At 42.3% G+C, this 17,961-nt stretch overlaps 1 protein-coding gene across 1 annotated transcript in view; it reads left to right on the top strand.

Annotated features, from left to right (window-relative positions):
* Positions 1–17,961, top strand: part of LOC121180074 (putative GPI-anchored protein pfl2) — a 38,391-nt gene that overhangs the window by 1,537 nt on the left and 18,893 nt on the right. Inside the window, exon 2 of the mRNA XM_041035204.1 lies at positions 17,672–17,880. The gene's annotated coding sequence lies outside the window, so the exon portion shown is untranslated. The remainder of the gene's footprint in view (positions 1–17,671; positions 17,881–17,961) is intronic.

Raw genomic sequence — 17,961 nt, 5'->3', positions numbered from 1 at the left:
TCAGCACAATTTCACTACCACTGGCATCAAGTCTATTACCAGCAACATCACCTTTTTCAATAATCAACACAAGAAACGCAAGTTCAGAACCAGACACAACAAGTTCATCACAAGGGACTGTAACTACAGGACAAGTCACTGACACTTTGCCAGCTATTCACACAACCTTGGAACAAGAGAAGACATCACAACTTTTCAAAACTACTGATTCACAAACAGTTTCAACCTCACCTTTTGGCATTACATCTTCATCACCAACTCTTGCATCTTCAACAGCAGTAAGTCAGACTTCAGCTCCACTCCCCTCAAGTCAAACACAACAAAGTACAAGGTTGCCACCACTCAGCACAATTTCACTACCGCTGACATCAAATCCAGTATCAGCCACATCACCATTTTCAACAATCAACTCAGGTTCAGAACCAGAAACAACGAGTTCATCACAAGGGACTGTAACTACAGGACCAGTCACTGACACTTTGCCAGCTATTCACACAACCTTGGAACAAGAGAAGACATCACAACTTTTCAAAACTACTGATTCACAAACAGTTTCAACATCACCGTTTGGCATTACATCTTCATCACCAACTCTTGCATCTTCATCAGCAGTAAGCCAGACTTCAGCTCCACTCCCCTCAAGTCAAACACAACTAAATACAAGATTGCCACCTCTCAGCACAATGTCAGTACCACTGATGTCCAATCCAGTACCAGCCACATCACCATTTTCAACAATCAACTCAGGTTCAGAACCAGAAACAACAAGTTCATCACAAGGGACTTTAACTACAGGACCAGTCACTGACACTTTGCCAGCTATTCACACAACCTTGGAACAAGAGAAGACATCACAACTTTTCAAAACTATTGATTCACAAACAGTTTCCACCTCACCGTTTGGCATTACATCTTCATCACAAAGTCTTGCATCTTCATCAGCAGGAAGCCAGACTTCAGCTATTCACACAACGTTGGAACAAGAGAAGACATCACAACGTTTCAAAACTACTGATTCACAAACAGTTTCAACATCACCGTTTGGCATTACATCTTCATCACCAACTCTTGCATCTTCATCAGCAGTAAGCCAGACTTCAGCTCCACTCCCCTCAAGTCAAACAAAACTAAATACAAGGATGCCACCACTCAACACAACGTTATTGCCACAAAATTCAAGTCCAGTACCAGCCACATCACCATTTGCAACAATCAACACAAGTTCAGAACCAGACACAACAAGTTCATCACAAGGGACTGTAACTACAGGACCAGTCACTGACACTTTGCCAGCTATTCAAACAACCTCGGAACTAGAGAAGACATCACAACTTTTCAAAACTACCGATTCACAAACAGTTTCCACCTCACCGTTTGGCATTACATCTTCATCACCAACTCTTGCTTCTTCATCAGCAGTAAGTCAGACTTCAGCTCCACTCCCCTCAAGTCAAACACAACTAAATACAAGGTTGCAACGACTCAGCACAATTTCACTGCCACTGACGTCAAGTCAATTACCAGACACATCACCATTTTCAACAATCAACTCAAGTTCAGAACCAGAAACAAGTTCATCACAAGGGACCTTAACTACAGGACCAGTCACTGACACTTTGCCAGCTATTCATACAACCTTGGAACAAGAGAAGACATCACAACTTTTCAAAACTACTGATTCACAGACAGTTTCCACATCACCGTTTGGCATTACATCTTCATCACCAACTTTTGCATTTTCATCAGCAGTAAGTCAAACTTCAGCTCCACTCCCCTCAAGTCAATCACAACAAAACATAAGGTTGCCACCACTTAGCACAATTTCACTACCACTGACATCAAATCCAGTACCATCCACATCACCCTTTTCAACAATCAAGTCAGGTTCAGAACCAGACACAAGTTCATCACAAGGGACTGTAACTACAGGGCCAGTCACTGACACTTTGCCAGCTATTCACACAACCTTGGAACAAGAGAAGACATTACAACTTTTCAAAACTACTGATTCACAAACAGTTTCAACATCACCGTTTGGCATTACATCTTCATCACCAACTCTTGCATCTTCATCAGCAGTAAGCCAGACTTCAACTCCACTCCCCTCGAGTCAAACACAGCTAAATACAATATTGCCACCACTCAGCACAATTTCACTGCCACTGACGTCAAGTCAATTACCAGCCACATCACCATTTTCAACAATCAACACAAGTTCAGAACCAGACAGAGGGTCATCACAAGGGACTGTAACTACAGGGCAAGTCACTGACACTTTGCCAGCTATTCACACAACCTTGGAACAAGAGAAGACATCACAACTTTTCAAAACTACTGATTCACAGACAGTTTCATCACCATTTTCAACAATCAACACAAGTTCAGAACCAGACACAAGTTCATCACAAGGGACTGTAACTACAGGGCCAGTCACTGACACTTTGCCAGCTATTCACACAACCTTGGAAAAAGAGAAGACATCACAACTTTTCAAAACTACTGATTCACAGACAGTTTCCACATCACCGTTTGGCATTACATCTTCATCACCAACTCTTGCATCTTCATCAGCAGTAAGCCAGACTTCAGCTATTCACACAACGTTGGAACAAGAGAAGACATCACAACGTTTCAAAACTACTGATTCACAAACAGTTTCAACATCACCGTTTGGCATTACATCTTCATCACCAACTCTTGCATCTTCATCAGCAGTAAGCCAGACTTCAGCTCCACTCCCCTCAAGTCAAACAAAACTAAATACAAGGATGCCACCACTCAACACAACGTTATTGCCACAAAATTCAAGTCCAGTACCAGCCACATCACCATTTGCAACAATCAACACAAGTTCAGAACCAGACACAACAAGTTCATCACAAGGGACTGTAACTACAGGACCAGTCACTGACACTTTGCCAGCTATTCAAACAACCTCGGAACTAGAGAAGACATCACAACTTTTCAAAACTACCGATTCACAAACAGTTTCCACCTCACCGTTTGGCATTACATCTTCATCACCAACTCTTGCTTCTTCATCAGCAGTAAGTCAGACTTCAGCTCCACTCCCCTCAAGTCAAACACAACTAAATACAAGGTTGCAACGACTCAGCACAATTTCACTGCCACTGACGTCAAGTCAATTACCAGACACATCACCATTTTCAACAATCAACTCAAGTTCAGAACCAGAAACAAGTTCATCACAAGGGACCTTAACTACAGGACCAGTCACTGACACTTTGCCAGCTATTCATACAACCTTGGAACAAGAGAAGACATCACAACTTTTCAAAACTACTGATTCACAGACAGTTTCCACATCACCGTTTGGCATTACATCTTCATCACCAACTTTTGCATTTTCATCAGCAGTAAGTCAAACTTCAGCTCCACTCCCCTCAAGTCAATCACAACAAAACATAAGGTTGCCACCACTTAGCACAATTTCACTACCACTGACATCAAATCCAGTACCATCCACATCACCCTTTTCAACAATCAAGTCAGGTTCAGAACCAGACACAAGTTCATCACAAGGGACTGTAACTACAGGGCCAGTCACTGACACTTTGCCAGCTATTCACACAACCTTGGAACAAGAGAAGACATCACAACTTTTCAAAACTACTGATTCACAAACAGTTTCAACATCACAGTTTGGCATTACATCTTCATCACCAACTCTTGCATCTTCATCAGCAGTAAGCCAGACTTCAACTCCACTCCCCTCGAGTCAAACACAGCTAAATACAATATTGCCACCACTCAGCACAATTTCACTGCCACTGACGTCAAGTCAATTACCAGCCACATCACCATTTTCAACAATCAACACAAGTTCAGAACCAGACAGAGGTTCATCACAAGGGATTGTAACTACAGGGCAAGTCACTGACACTTTGCCAGCTATTCACACAACCTTGGAACAAGAGAAGACATCACAACTATTCAAAACTACTGATTCACAGACAGTTTCATCACCATTTTCAACAATCAACACAAGTTCAGAACCAGACACAAGTTCATCACAAGGGACTGTAACTACAGGGCCAGTCACTGACACTTTGCCAGCTATTCACACAACCTTGGAAAAAGAGAAGACATCACAACTTTTCAAAACTACTGATTCACAGACAGTTTCCACATCACCGTTTGGCATTACATCTTCATCACCAACTCTTGCATCTTCATCAGCAGTAAGCCAGACTTCAGCTCCACTCCCCTCAAGTCAAACACAACTAAATACAAGGTTGCCACCACTCAGCACAAATTCACTGCCACTGACGTCAAGTCAATTACCAGACACTTCACCATTTTCAACAATCAACACAAGTTCAGAACCAGACACAACAAGTTCATCACAAAGGACTGTAACTACAAGACCAGTCACTGACACTTTGCCAGCTATTGAAACAACCTTGGAACAAGAGAAGACATCACAACTTTTCAAAACTACTGATTCACAAAAAGTTTCCACCTCCCCGTTTGGCATTACATCTTCATCACCAACCGTTGCATCTTCAACAGCAGTAAGTCAGACTTCAGCTCCACTCCCCTCAAGTCAAACACAACTAAATACAAGGTTGCCACCACTCAGCACAATTTCACTGCCCTCAAGTCAAACACAACTAAATACAAGGTTGCCACCACTCAGCAAAACGTTATTGCCAAAAGATTCAAGTCCAGTACCAGCCACATCACCATTTGCAACAATCAACACAAGTTCAGAACCAGAAACAACAAGTTCATCACAAGGGATTTTAACTACAGGACCAGTCACTGACACTTTGCCAGCTATTCACACAACCTTGGAACAAGAGAAGACATCACAACTTTTCAAAACTACTGATTCACAGACAGTTTCCACATCACCGTTTGGCATTACATCTTCATCACCAACTTTTGCATCTTCATCAGCAGTAAGCCAGACTTCAACTCCACTCCCCTCGAGTCAAACACAGCTAAATACAATATTGCCACCACTCAGCACAATTTCACTGCCACTGACGTCAAGTCAATTACCAGCCACATCACCATTTTCAACAATCAACACAAGTTCAGAACCAGACAGAGGTTCATCACAAGGGACTGTAACTACAGGGCAAGTCACTGACACTTTGCCAGCTATTCAAACAACCTTGGAACAAGAGAAGACATCACAACTTTTCAAAACTACTGATTCACAGACAGTTTCCACATCACCTTTTGGCATTACATCTTCATCACCAACTGTTGCATCTTCATCAGAAGTAAGTCAGACTTCAGCTCCACTCCCTTCAAGTCAAACACAGCAAAATACAAGATTGCCACCTCTCAGCACAATGTCAGTACCACTGACGTCATATCCAGTACCAGCCACATCACCATTTTCAACAATCAACTCAGGTTCAGAACCAGAAACAACAAGTTCATCACAAGGGACTGTAACTACAGGACCAGTCACTGACACTTTGCCAGCTATTCAAACAACCTCGGAACAAGAGAAGACATCACAACTTTTCAAATCTACAAATTCACAAACAGTTTCCACCTCACCGTTTGGCATTACATCTTCATCACCAACCGTTGCATCTTCAACAGCCGTAAGTCAGACTTCAGCTCCACTCCCCTCAAGTCAAACACAACTAAATACAAGGTTGCCACCACTCAGCACGTTATTGCCACAAGCTTCAAGTCCATTACCAGCCACATCACCATTTTCAACAATCAACACAAGTTCAGAACCAGGCATAACCAGTTCATCACAAGAGACTGTAACTACAGGACCAGTCACTGACACTTTGCCAGCTATTGAAACAACCTTGGAACAAGAGACGACATCACAACTTTTCAAAACTACTGATTCACAAACAGTTTCCACCTCACCGTTTGGCATTACATCTTCATCACCAACTCTTGCATCTTCATCAGCAGTAAGTCAGACTTCAGCTCCACTCCCCTCAAGTCAAACACAACTAAATACAAGGTTGCCACCACTCAGCACAATTTCACTGCCACTGACGTCAAGTCAATTAGCAGACACTTCACCATTTTCAACAATCAACACAAGTTCAGAACCAGACACAACAAGTTCATCACAAGGGACTGTAACTACAAGACCAGTCACTGACACTTTGCCAGCTATTCAAACAACCTTGGAAAAAGAGAAGACATCACAACTTTTCAAAACTACTGATTCACAGACATTTTCCACATCACCTTTTGGCATTACATCTTCATCACCAACTGTTGCATCTTCATCAGAAGTAAGTCAGACTTCAGCTCCACTCCCTTCAAGTCAAACACAGCAAAATACAAGATTGCCACCTCTCAGCACAATGTCAGTACCACTGACGTCATATCCAGTACCAGCCACATCACCATTTTCAACAATCAACTCAGGTTCAGAACCAGAAACAACAAGTTCATCACAAGGGACTGTAACTACAGGACCAGTCACTGACACTTTGCCAGCTATTCAAACAACCTCGGAACAAGAGAAGACATCACAACTTTTCAAATCTACAAATTCACAAACAGTTTCCACCTCACCGTTTGGCATTACATCTTCATCACCAACCGTTGCATCTTCAACAGCCGTAAGTCAGACTTCAGCTCCACTCCCCTCAAGTCAAACACAACTAAATACAAGGTTGCCACCACTCAGCACGTTATTGCCACAAGCTTCAAATCCATTACCAGCCACATCACCATTTTCAACAATCAACACAAGTTCAGAACCAGGCATAACCAGTTCATCACAAGAGACTGTAACTACAGGACCAGTCACTGACACTTTGCCAGCTATTCAAACAACCTTGGAACAAGAGACGACATCACAACTTTTCAAAACTACTGATTCACAAACAGTTTCCACCTCACCGTTTGGCATTACATCTTCATCACCAACTCTTGCATCTTCATCAGCAGTAAGTCAGACTTCAGCTCCACTCCCCTCAAGTCAAACACAACTAAATACAAGGTTGCCACCACTCAGCACAATTTCACTGCCACTGACGTCAAGTCAATTACCAGACACTTCACCATTTTCAACAATCAACACAAGTTCAGAACCAGACACAACAAGTTCATCACAAGGGACTGTAACTACAAGACCAGTCACTGACACTTTGCCAGCTATTCAAACAACCTTGGAACAAGAGAAGACATCACAACATTTCAAAACTACTGATTCACAAAAAGTTTCCACCTCCCCGTTTGGCATTACATCTTCATCACCAACCGTTGCATCTTCAACAGCAGTAAGTCAGACTTCAGCTCCACTCCCCTCAAGTCAAACACAACTAAATACAAGGTTGCCACCACTCAGCACGTTATTGCCACAAGCTTCAAGTCCATTACCAGCCACATCACCATTTTCAACAATCAACACAAGTTCAGAACCAGGCATAACCAGTTCATCACAAGAGACTGTAACTACAGGACCAGTCACTGACACTTTGCCAGCTATTCAAACAACCTTGGAACAAGAGAAGACATCACAACTTTTCAAAACTACTGATTCACAAACAGTTTCCACCTCACCGTTTGGCATTACATCTTCATCACCAACTCTTGCATTTTCATCAGCAGTGAGCCAGACTTCAGCTCCACTCCCCTCAAGTCAAACACAGCTAAATACAATATTGCCACCACTCAGCACAATTTCACTGCCACTGACGTCAAGTCAATTACCAGCCACATCACCATTTTCAACAATCAACACAAGTTCAGAACCAGACACAACAAGTTCATCACAAGGGACTGCAACTACAGGGCCACTCACTGACAATTTGCCCTCTATTCACACAACCTTGGTACAAGAGAAGACATCACAACTTTTCAAAACTACTGATTCACAAACAGTTTCCACCTCACCGTTTGGCATTACATCTTCATCACCAACTCTTGCATCTTCATCAGCAGTAAGCCAGACTTCAGCTCCACTCCCCTCAAGTCAAACACAACTAAATACAAGTCAAACACAACTAAATACAAGGTTGCCACCACTCAGCACAATTTCACTGCCCTCAAGTCAAACACAACTAAATACAAGGTTGCCACCACTCAGTAAAACGTTATTGCCACAAGCTTCAAGTCCATTACCAGCCACATCACCATTTTCAACAATCAACACAAGTTCAGAACCAGACACAAGTTCATTACAAGGGACTGTAACTACAGGGCCAGTCACTGACACTTTGCCAGCTATTCACACAACCTTGGTACAAGTGAAGACATCCCAACTTTTCAAAACTACTGATTCACAGACAGTTTCCACATCACCGTTTGGCATTACATCTTCATCACCAACTGTTGCATCTTCAACAGCAGTAAGTCAGACTTCAGCTCCACTCCCCTCAAGTCAAACACAACTAAATACAAGATTGCCACCTCTCAGCACAATGTCAGTACCACTGATGTCCAATCCAGTACCAGCCACATCACCATTTGCAACAATCAACACAAGTTCAGAACCAGAAACAACAAGTTCATCACAAGGGATTTTAACTACAGGACCAGTCACTGACACTTTGCCAGCTATTCACACAACCTTGGTACAAGTGAAGACATCACAACTTTTCAAAACTACTGATTCACAGACAGTTTCCACATCACCATTTGGCATTACATCTTCATCAACAACTTATGCATCTTCATCAGCAGTAAGCCAGACTTCAGCTCCACTCCCCTCAAGTCAAACACAGCTAAATACAATATTGCCACCACTCAGCACAATTTCACTGCCACTGATGTCAAGTCAATTACCAGCCACATCACCATTTTCAACAATCAACACAAGTTCAGAACCAGACAGAGGTTCATCACAAGGGACTGTAACTACAGGGCCAGTCACTGACACTTTGCCAGCTATTCACACAACCTTGGAACAAGAGAAGACATCACAACTTTTCAAAACTACTGATTCACAGACAGTTTCATCACCATTTTCAACAATCAACACAAGTTCAGAACCAGACAGAGGTTCATCACAAGGGACTGTAACTACAGGGCCAGTCACTGACACTTTGCCAGCTATTCACACAACCTTGGAACAAGAGAAGACATCACAACTTTTCAAAACTACTGATTCACAGACAGTTTCATCACCATTTTCAACAATCAACACAAGTTCAGAACCAGACAGAGGTTCATCACAAGGGACTGTAACTACAGGGCCAGTCACTGACACTTTGCCAGCTATTCACACAACCTTGGAACAAGAGAAGACATCACAACTTTTCAAAACTACTGATTCACAGACAGTTTCATCCCCATTTTCAACAATCAACACAAGTTCAGAACCAGACAGAGGTTCATCACAAGGGACTGTAACTACAGGGCCAGTCACTGACACTTTGCCAGCTATTCACACAACCTTGGAAAAAGAGAAGACATCACAACTTTTCAAAACTACTGATTCACAGACAGTTTCCACATCACCGTTTGGCATTACATCTTCATCACCAACTCTTGCATCTTCATCAGCAGTAAGCCAGACGTCAGCTCCACTCCCCTCAAGTCAAACACAGCTAAATACAAGGATGCCACCACTCAGCACACTTTCACTACCACTGACGTCAAGTCAATTACCAGACACATCACCATTTTCAACAATCAACTCAAGTTCAGAACCAGACACCACAAGTTCATCACAAAGGACTGTAACTACAAGACCAGTCACTGACACTTTGCCAGCTATTGAAACAACCTTGGAACAAGAGAAGACATCACAACTTTTCAAAACTACTGATTCACAGACAGTTTCCACATCACTTTTTGGCATTACATCTTCATCACCAACTGTTGCATCTTCATCAGCAGTAAGTCAGACTTCAGCTCCACTCCCTTCAAGTCAAACACAGCAAAATACAAGATTGCCACCTCTCAGCACAATGTCAGTACCACTGACGTCATATCCAGTACCAGCCACATCACCATTTTCAACAATTAACTCAGGTTCAGAACCAGACACAAATTCATCACAAGGGACTGTAACTACAGGGCCAGTCACTGACACTTTGCCAGCCAGTACTTCAGCTCCACTCCCCTCAAGTCAAACACAACTAAATACAAGGTTGCCACCACTCAGCATGTTATTGCCACAAGCTTCAAGTCCATTACCAGCCACATCACCATTTTCAACAATCAACACAAATTCAGAACCAGACATAACCAGTTCATCACAAGAGACTGTAACTACAGGGCCAGTCACTGACACTTTGCCAGCTATTCAAACAACATTGGAACAAGAGAAGACATCACAACTTTTCAAAACTACTGATTCACAGACAGTTTCCACATCACCGTTTGGCATTACATCTTCATCACCAACTCTTGCATCTTCATTAGCAGTAAGTCAGACTTCATCTCCACTCCCCTCAAGTCAAACACAACTAAATACAAGGTTACCACCACTCAGTAAAACGTTATTGCCACAAGCTTCAAGTCCATTACCAGCCACATCACCATTTTCAACAATCAACACAAGTTCAGAACCAGACACAAGTTCATTACAAGGGACTGTAACTACAGGGCCAGTCACTGACACTTTGCCAGCTATTCACACAACCTTGGTACAAGTGAAGACATCCCAACTTTTCAAAACTACTGATTCACAGACAGTTTCCACATCACCGTTTGGCATTACATCTTCATCACCAACTGTTGCATCTTCAACAGCAGTAAGTCAGACTTCAGCTCCACTCCCCTCAAGTCAAACACAACTAAATACAAGATTGCCACCTCTCAGCACAATGTCAGTACCACTGATGTCCAATCCAGTACCAGCCACATCACCATTTGCAACAATCAACACAAGTTCAGAACCAGAAACAACAAGTTCATCACAAGGGATTTTAACTACAGGACCAGTCACTGACACTTTGCCAGCTATTCACACAACCTTGGTACAAGTGAAGACATCACAACTTTTCAAAACTACTGATTCACAGACAGTTTCCACATCACCATTTGGCATTACATCTTCATCAACAACTTATGCATCTTCATCAGCAGTAAGCCAGACTTCAGCTCCACTCCCCTCAAGTCAAACACAGCTAAATACAATATTGCCACCACTCAGCACAATTTCACTGCCACTGATGTCAAGTCAATTACCAGCCACATCACCATTTTCAACAATCAACACAAGTTCAGAACCAGACAGAGGTTCATCACAAGGGACTGTAACTACAGGGCCAGTCACTGACACTTTGCCAGCTATTCACACAACCTTGGAACAAGAGAAGACATCACAACTTTTCAAAACTACTGATTCACAGACAGTTTCATCACCATTTTCAACAATCAACACAAGTTCAGAACCAGACAGAGGTTCATCACAAGGGACTGTAACTACAGGGCCAGTCACTGACACTTTGCCAGCTATTCACACAACCTTGGAACAAGAGAAGACATCACAACTTTTCAAAACTACTGATTCACAGACAGTTTCATCACCATTTTCAACAATCAACACAAGTTCAGAACCAGACAGAGGTTCATCACAAGGGACTGTAACTACAGGGCCAGTCACTGACACTTTGCCAGCTATTCACACAACCTTGGAACAAGAGAAGACATCACAACTTTTCAAAACTACTGATTCACAGACAGTTTCATCACCATTTTCAACAATCAACACAAGTTCAGAACCAGACAGAGGTTCATCACAAGGGACTGTAACTACAGGGCCAGTCACTGACACTTTGCCAGCTATTCACACAACCTTGGAAAAAGAGAAGACATCACAACTTTTCAAAACTACTGATTCACAGACAGTTTCCACATCACCGTTTGGCATTACATCTTCATCACCAACTCTTGCATCTTCATCAGCAGTAAGCCAGACGTCAGCTCCACTCCCCTCAAGTCAAACACAGCTAAATACAAGGATGCCACCACTCAGCACACTTTCACTACCACTGACGTCAAGTCAATTACCAGACACATCACCATTTTCAACAATCAACTCAAGTTCAGAACCAGACACCACAAGTTCATCACAAAGGACTGTAACTACAAGACCAGTCACTGACACTTTGCCAGCTATTGAAACAACCTTGGAACAAGAGAAGACATCACAACTTTTCAAAACTACTGATTCACAGACAGTTTCCACATCACTTTTTGGCATTACATCTTCATCACCAACTGTTGCATCTTCATCAGCAGTAAGTCAGACTTCAGCTCCACTCCCTTCAAGTCAAACACAGCAAAATACAAGATTGCCACCTCTCAGCACAATGTCAGTACCACTGACGTCATATCCAGTACCAGCCACATCACCATTTTCAACAATTAACTCAGGTTCAGAACCAGACACAAATTCATCACAAGGGACTGTAACTACAGGGCCAGTCACTGACACTTTGCCAGCCAGTACTTCAGCTCCACTCCCCTCAAGTCAAACACAACTAAATACAAGGTTGCCACCACTCAGCATGTTATTGCCACAAGCTTCAAGTCCATTACCAGCCACATCACCATTTTCAACAATCAACACAAATTCAGAACCAGACATAACCAGTTCATCACAAGAGACTGTAACTACAGGGCCAGTCACTGACACTTTGCCAGCTATTCAAACAACATTGGAACAAGAGAAGACATCACAACTTTTCAAAACTACTGATTCACAGACAGTTTCCACATCACCGTTTGGCATTACATCTTCATCACCAACTCTTGCATCTTCATTAGCAGTAAGTCAGACTTCATCTCCACTCCCCTCAAGTCAAACACAACTAAATACAAGGTTACCACCACTCAACACAATTTCACTACCACTGACATCAAATCCAGTACCAGCCACATCACCATTTTCAACAATCAACACAAGTTCTGAACCAGACTTAACCAGTTCATCACAAGGGACTGCAACTACAGGGCCATTCACTGACAATTTGCCCTTTATTCACACAACCTTGGTACAAGAGAAGACATCACAACTTTTCAAAACTACTGATTCACAAACAGTTTCCACCTCACCGTTTGGCATTACATCTTCATCACCATCTGTTGCATCTTCAACAGCAGTAAGTCAGACTTCAGCTCCACTCCCCTCAAGTCAAACAAAACTAAATACAAGGTTGCCACCACTCAGCACAATTTCACTGCCCCTGACATCAAATCCAGTACCAGCCACATCACCATTTTCAACAATCAACACAAGTTCAGAACCAGACACAAGTTCATTACAAGGGACTGTAACTACAGGGCCAGTCACTGACACTTTGCCAGCTATTCACACAACCTTGGTACAAGTGAAGACATCACAACTTTTCAAAACTACTGATTCACAGACAGTTTCCACATTACCATTTGGCATTACATCTTCATCAACAACTCTTGCATCTTCATCAGCAGTAAGCCAGACTTCAGCTCCACTCCCCTCAAGTCAAACACAGCTAAATACAATATTGCCACCACTCAGCACAATTTCACTGCCACTGATGTCAAGTCAATTACCAGCCACATCACCATTTTCAACAATCAACACAAGTTCAGAACCAGACAGAGGTTCATCACAAGGGACTGTAACTACAGGGCCAGTCACTGACACTTTGCCAGCTATTCACACAACCTTGGAACAAGAGAAGACATCACAACTTTTCAAAACTACTGATTCACAGACAGTTTCATCACCATTTTCAACAATCAACACAAGTTCAGAACCAGACAGAGGTTCATCACAAGGGACTGTAACTACAGGGCCAGTCACTGACACTTTGCCAGCTATTCACACAACCTTGGAAAAAGAGAAGACATCACAACTTTTCAAAACTACTGATTCACAGACAGTTTCCACATCACCGTTTGGCATTACATCTTCATCACCAACTCTTGCATCTTCATCAGCAGTAAGCCAGAATTCAGCTCCACTCCCCTCAAGTCAAACAAAACTAAATACAAGGTTACCACCACTCAACACAATTTCACTACCACTGACATCAAATCCAGTACCAGCCACATCACCATTTTCAACAATCAACACAAGTTCAGAACCAGACACAAGTTCATCACAAGGGACTGTAACTACAGGGCCAGTCACTGACACTTTGCCAGCTATTCACACAACCTTGGAACAAGAGAAGACATCACAACTTTTCAAAACTACTGATTCACAGACAGTTTCCACATCATCGTTTGGCATTATATCTTCATCACCAACTGTTGCATCTTCATCAGAAGTAAGTCAGACTTCAGCTCCACTCCCCTCAAGTCAAACACAACTAAATACAAGGTTGCCACCACTCAGCACAATTTCATTGCCACTGACGTCAAGTCAATTACCAGCCACATCACCATTTTCAACAATCAACACAAGTTCAGAACCAGAAACAACAAGTTCATCACAAGGGAGTACAACTACAGGGCCAGTCACTGACACTTTGCCAGCTATTCACACAACCTTGGAACAAGAGAAGACATCACAACTTTTCAAAACTACTGATTCACAAAAAGTTTCCACCTTACAGTTTGGCATTACATCTTCATCACCAACTCTTGCATCTTCAACAGCAGTAAGTCAGACTTCAGCTCCACTCCCCTCAAGTCAAACACAACTAAATACAAGGTTGCCACCAGTCAGCACGTTATTGTCACAAGCTTCAAGTTCCTTACCAGCCACATCACCATTTTCAACAATCAACACAAGTTCAGAACCAGGCATAACCAGTTCATCACAAGAGACTGTAACTACAGGACCAGTCACTGACACTTTGCCAGCTATTCAAACAACCTTGGAACAAGAGAAAACATCACAACTTTTCAAAACTACTGATTCACAAACAGTTTCCACCTCACCATTTGGCATTACATCTTCATCACCAACTCTTGCATCTTCAACAGCAGTAAGCCAGACTTCAGCTCCACTCCCCTCAAGTCAAAAACAGCTAAAAACAACATTGCCACCACTCAGCACAATTTCACTGCCACTGACATCAAGTCAATTACCAGACACATCACCATTTTCAACAATCAACACAAGTTCAGAACTAGACATAACCAGTTCATCACAAGGGACTGCAACTACAGGGCCAGTCACTGACACTTTGCCAGCTATTCACACAACCTTGGAACAAGAGGAGAGATCACAACTTTTCAAAACTACTGATTCACAGACAGTTTCCACATCACCGTTTGGCATTACATCTTCATCACCAACTGTTGCATCTTCATCAGCAGTAAGTCAGACTTCAGCTCCACTCCCCTCAAGTCAAACACAACTAAATACAAGGATGCCACCACTCAGCACGTTATTGCCACAAGCTTCAAGTCCATTACCAGCCACATCACCATTTTCAACAATCAACACAAGTTCAGAACCAGACACAAGAAGTTCATTACAAGGGACTGTAACTACAGGACCAGTCACTGATACTTTCCCAGCTATTCACACAACCTTGGTACAAGAGAAGACATCACAACTTTTCAAAACTACTGATTCACAAACAGTTTCCACCTCACCCTTTGGCATTACATCTTCATCACCAACATTTGCATCTTCATCAGCAGTAAGTCAGACTTCAGCTCCACTCCCATCAAGTCAAACACAACTAAATACAAGGTTGCCACCACTCAGCACAATTTCACTACCACGTATTTCAAGTCCAGTACCAGACACATCACCATTTTCAACAGTCTACACAAGTTCAGAACCAGACACAACAAGTTCATCACAAGGGACTGCAAGTACAGGGCCACTTACTGACAATTTGCCTTCTATTCACACAACCTTGCAACAAGAGCAGATATCTCAACTTTTTAAAACTACCGATTCACAAACAGTTTCCACCTCACCTTTTGGCATTACATCCTCATCACCAACTCTTGCATCTTCAACAGCAGTAAGTAAGACTTCAGCTCCACTACCCTCAAGTCAAACACAACTAAATACAAGGTTGCCACCACTCAGCACAATTTCACTTCCACGTGTGTCAAGTCCAGTACCAGACACATCACCATTTTCAACAATCAACCCAAGTTTAGAACCAGACTTAACCAGTTCATCACAAGGAAGTGCAACTACAGGGCCACTTACTAACAATTTGCCCTCTATTCACACAACCTTGGAACAAGAGAAGACATCACAACTTTTCAAAACTACTGATTCACAAACAGTTTCCACCTCACCCTTTGGCATTACATCTTCATCACCAACATTTGCATCTTCATCAGCAGTAAGTCAGACTTCAGCTCCACTCCCCTCAAGTCAAACACAACTAAATACAAGGTTGCCACCACTCAGCACAATTTCACTTCCACGTGCTTCAAGTCCAGTACCAGACACATCACCATTTTCAACAATCAACACAAAATTAGAAACAGACACAAGTTCATCACAAGGGACTGTAACTACAGGACCAGTCACTGACACTTTGCCAGCTATTCACACAACCTTGGTACAAGAGAAGACATCACAACTTTTCAAAACTACTGATTCACAAACTGTTTCCACCTCACTGTTTAGCATTACATCTTCATCACCAACTCTTGCATCTTCATCAGCAGTAAGTCAGACTTCAGCTCCACTCCCCTCAAGTCAAACACAACTAAATACAAGGATGCCACCACTCAGCACAACATTATTGCTACAAGCTTCAAGTCCATTACCAGACACATCACCATTTTCAACAATCAACACAAGTTCAGAACCAGACACAAGAGTTTCATCACAAGGGACTGTAACTACAGGACCAGTCACTGATACTTTCCCAGCTATTCACACAACCTTAGTACAAGAGAAGACATCACAACTTTTCAAAACTACTGATTCTCAGACAGTTTCCACATCACCGTTTGGCATTACATCTTCATCACCAACTCTTGCATCTTCATCAGCAGTAAGTCAGACTTCAGCTTCACTCCCCTCAAGTCAAGTACAGCTAAATACAAGATTGCCACCACTCAGCACAATTTCACGGCCACTGACGTCAAGTCAATTACCAGCAACATCACCATTTTCAACAATCAACACAAGTTCAGAACCAGACACAACAAGTTCATCACAAGGGAGTACAACTACAGGGCCAGTCACTGACACTTTGCCAGCTATTCACACAACCTTGGTACAAGAGAAGACATCACAACTTTTCAAAACTACTGATTCACAAACCGTTTCCACCTCACTGTTTGGCATTACATCTTCATCACCAACTGTTGCATCTTCATCAGCAGGAAGTCAGACTTCAGCTCCACTCCCCTCAAGTCAAACACAACAAAACACAAGGTTGCCACCACTCAGCACAACGTTATTGCCACAAACTTCAAGTCCATCACCAGTCACATCACCATTTTCTACACTCATCAGAAGTTCAGCTGCAGATATTACAAGTTCATCAAAAGGCAGAGCAAGTTCATCATCAGCCAGTCATAGTTTTTCACTAGACCGTACAACTTCAGTGCAAATGATGACATTACTTCTAGTCAACAGTGCTTCATCACCAGTTCAAACAGTTTTGCATCCTTCAACTCTATCATCTGCACATGTATCTCTATCAACTCTCAATCCAACATCCTCCTTGCCAGGTAAACCAACATCCACTCAAGACAATTCAACTACTTAATAAGTTTATGGGTCTTCATCCATACCCAGTGCATTTCAAATTATTAAATTAATTATCTTAATCTCATTTAACTTCAACTCAGCAAGACAGTAATTCCGATCTGTCTTTCACAGGTGATTTGACGTCTCCCTCAATAAATGGAACCTCATCACCACAGGGGTTTGCTGGTACAACTGGGTTTCTGCCACCAAAAACAAGAGCTGCCACACCAGTTGAGCCAAAGATCACCTTGGGATTTAAACTACAGCAAAATTTTACAGCAGAGCTTCGGAACAAATCTTCACCAGAATATAAGGAATTAGTTACCAAAGTAACCACAGCAGTAAGTCTTTTGGTCTTTTTTAACAACCACACATACAAATACAAACACACTCACTCAAACAATGATTCATGTACTTTTATA

The sequence above is a fragment of the Toxotes jaculatrix genome, chromosome 4 (genome assembly GCF_017976425.1).
Source record: "Toxotes jaculatrix isolate fToxJac2 chromosome 4, fToxJac2.pri, whole genome shotgun sequence".
Classification (NCBI taxonomy): domain Eukaryota; kingdom Metazoa; phylum Chordata; class Actinopteri; family Toxotidae; genus Toxotes; species Toxotes jaculatrix.
Note: the sequence above shows the minus strand (reverse complement) of the source record. Positions and strands in the feature narration are given on the sequence as shown.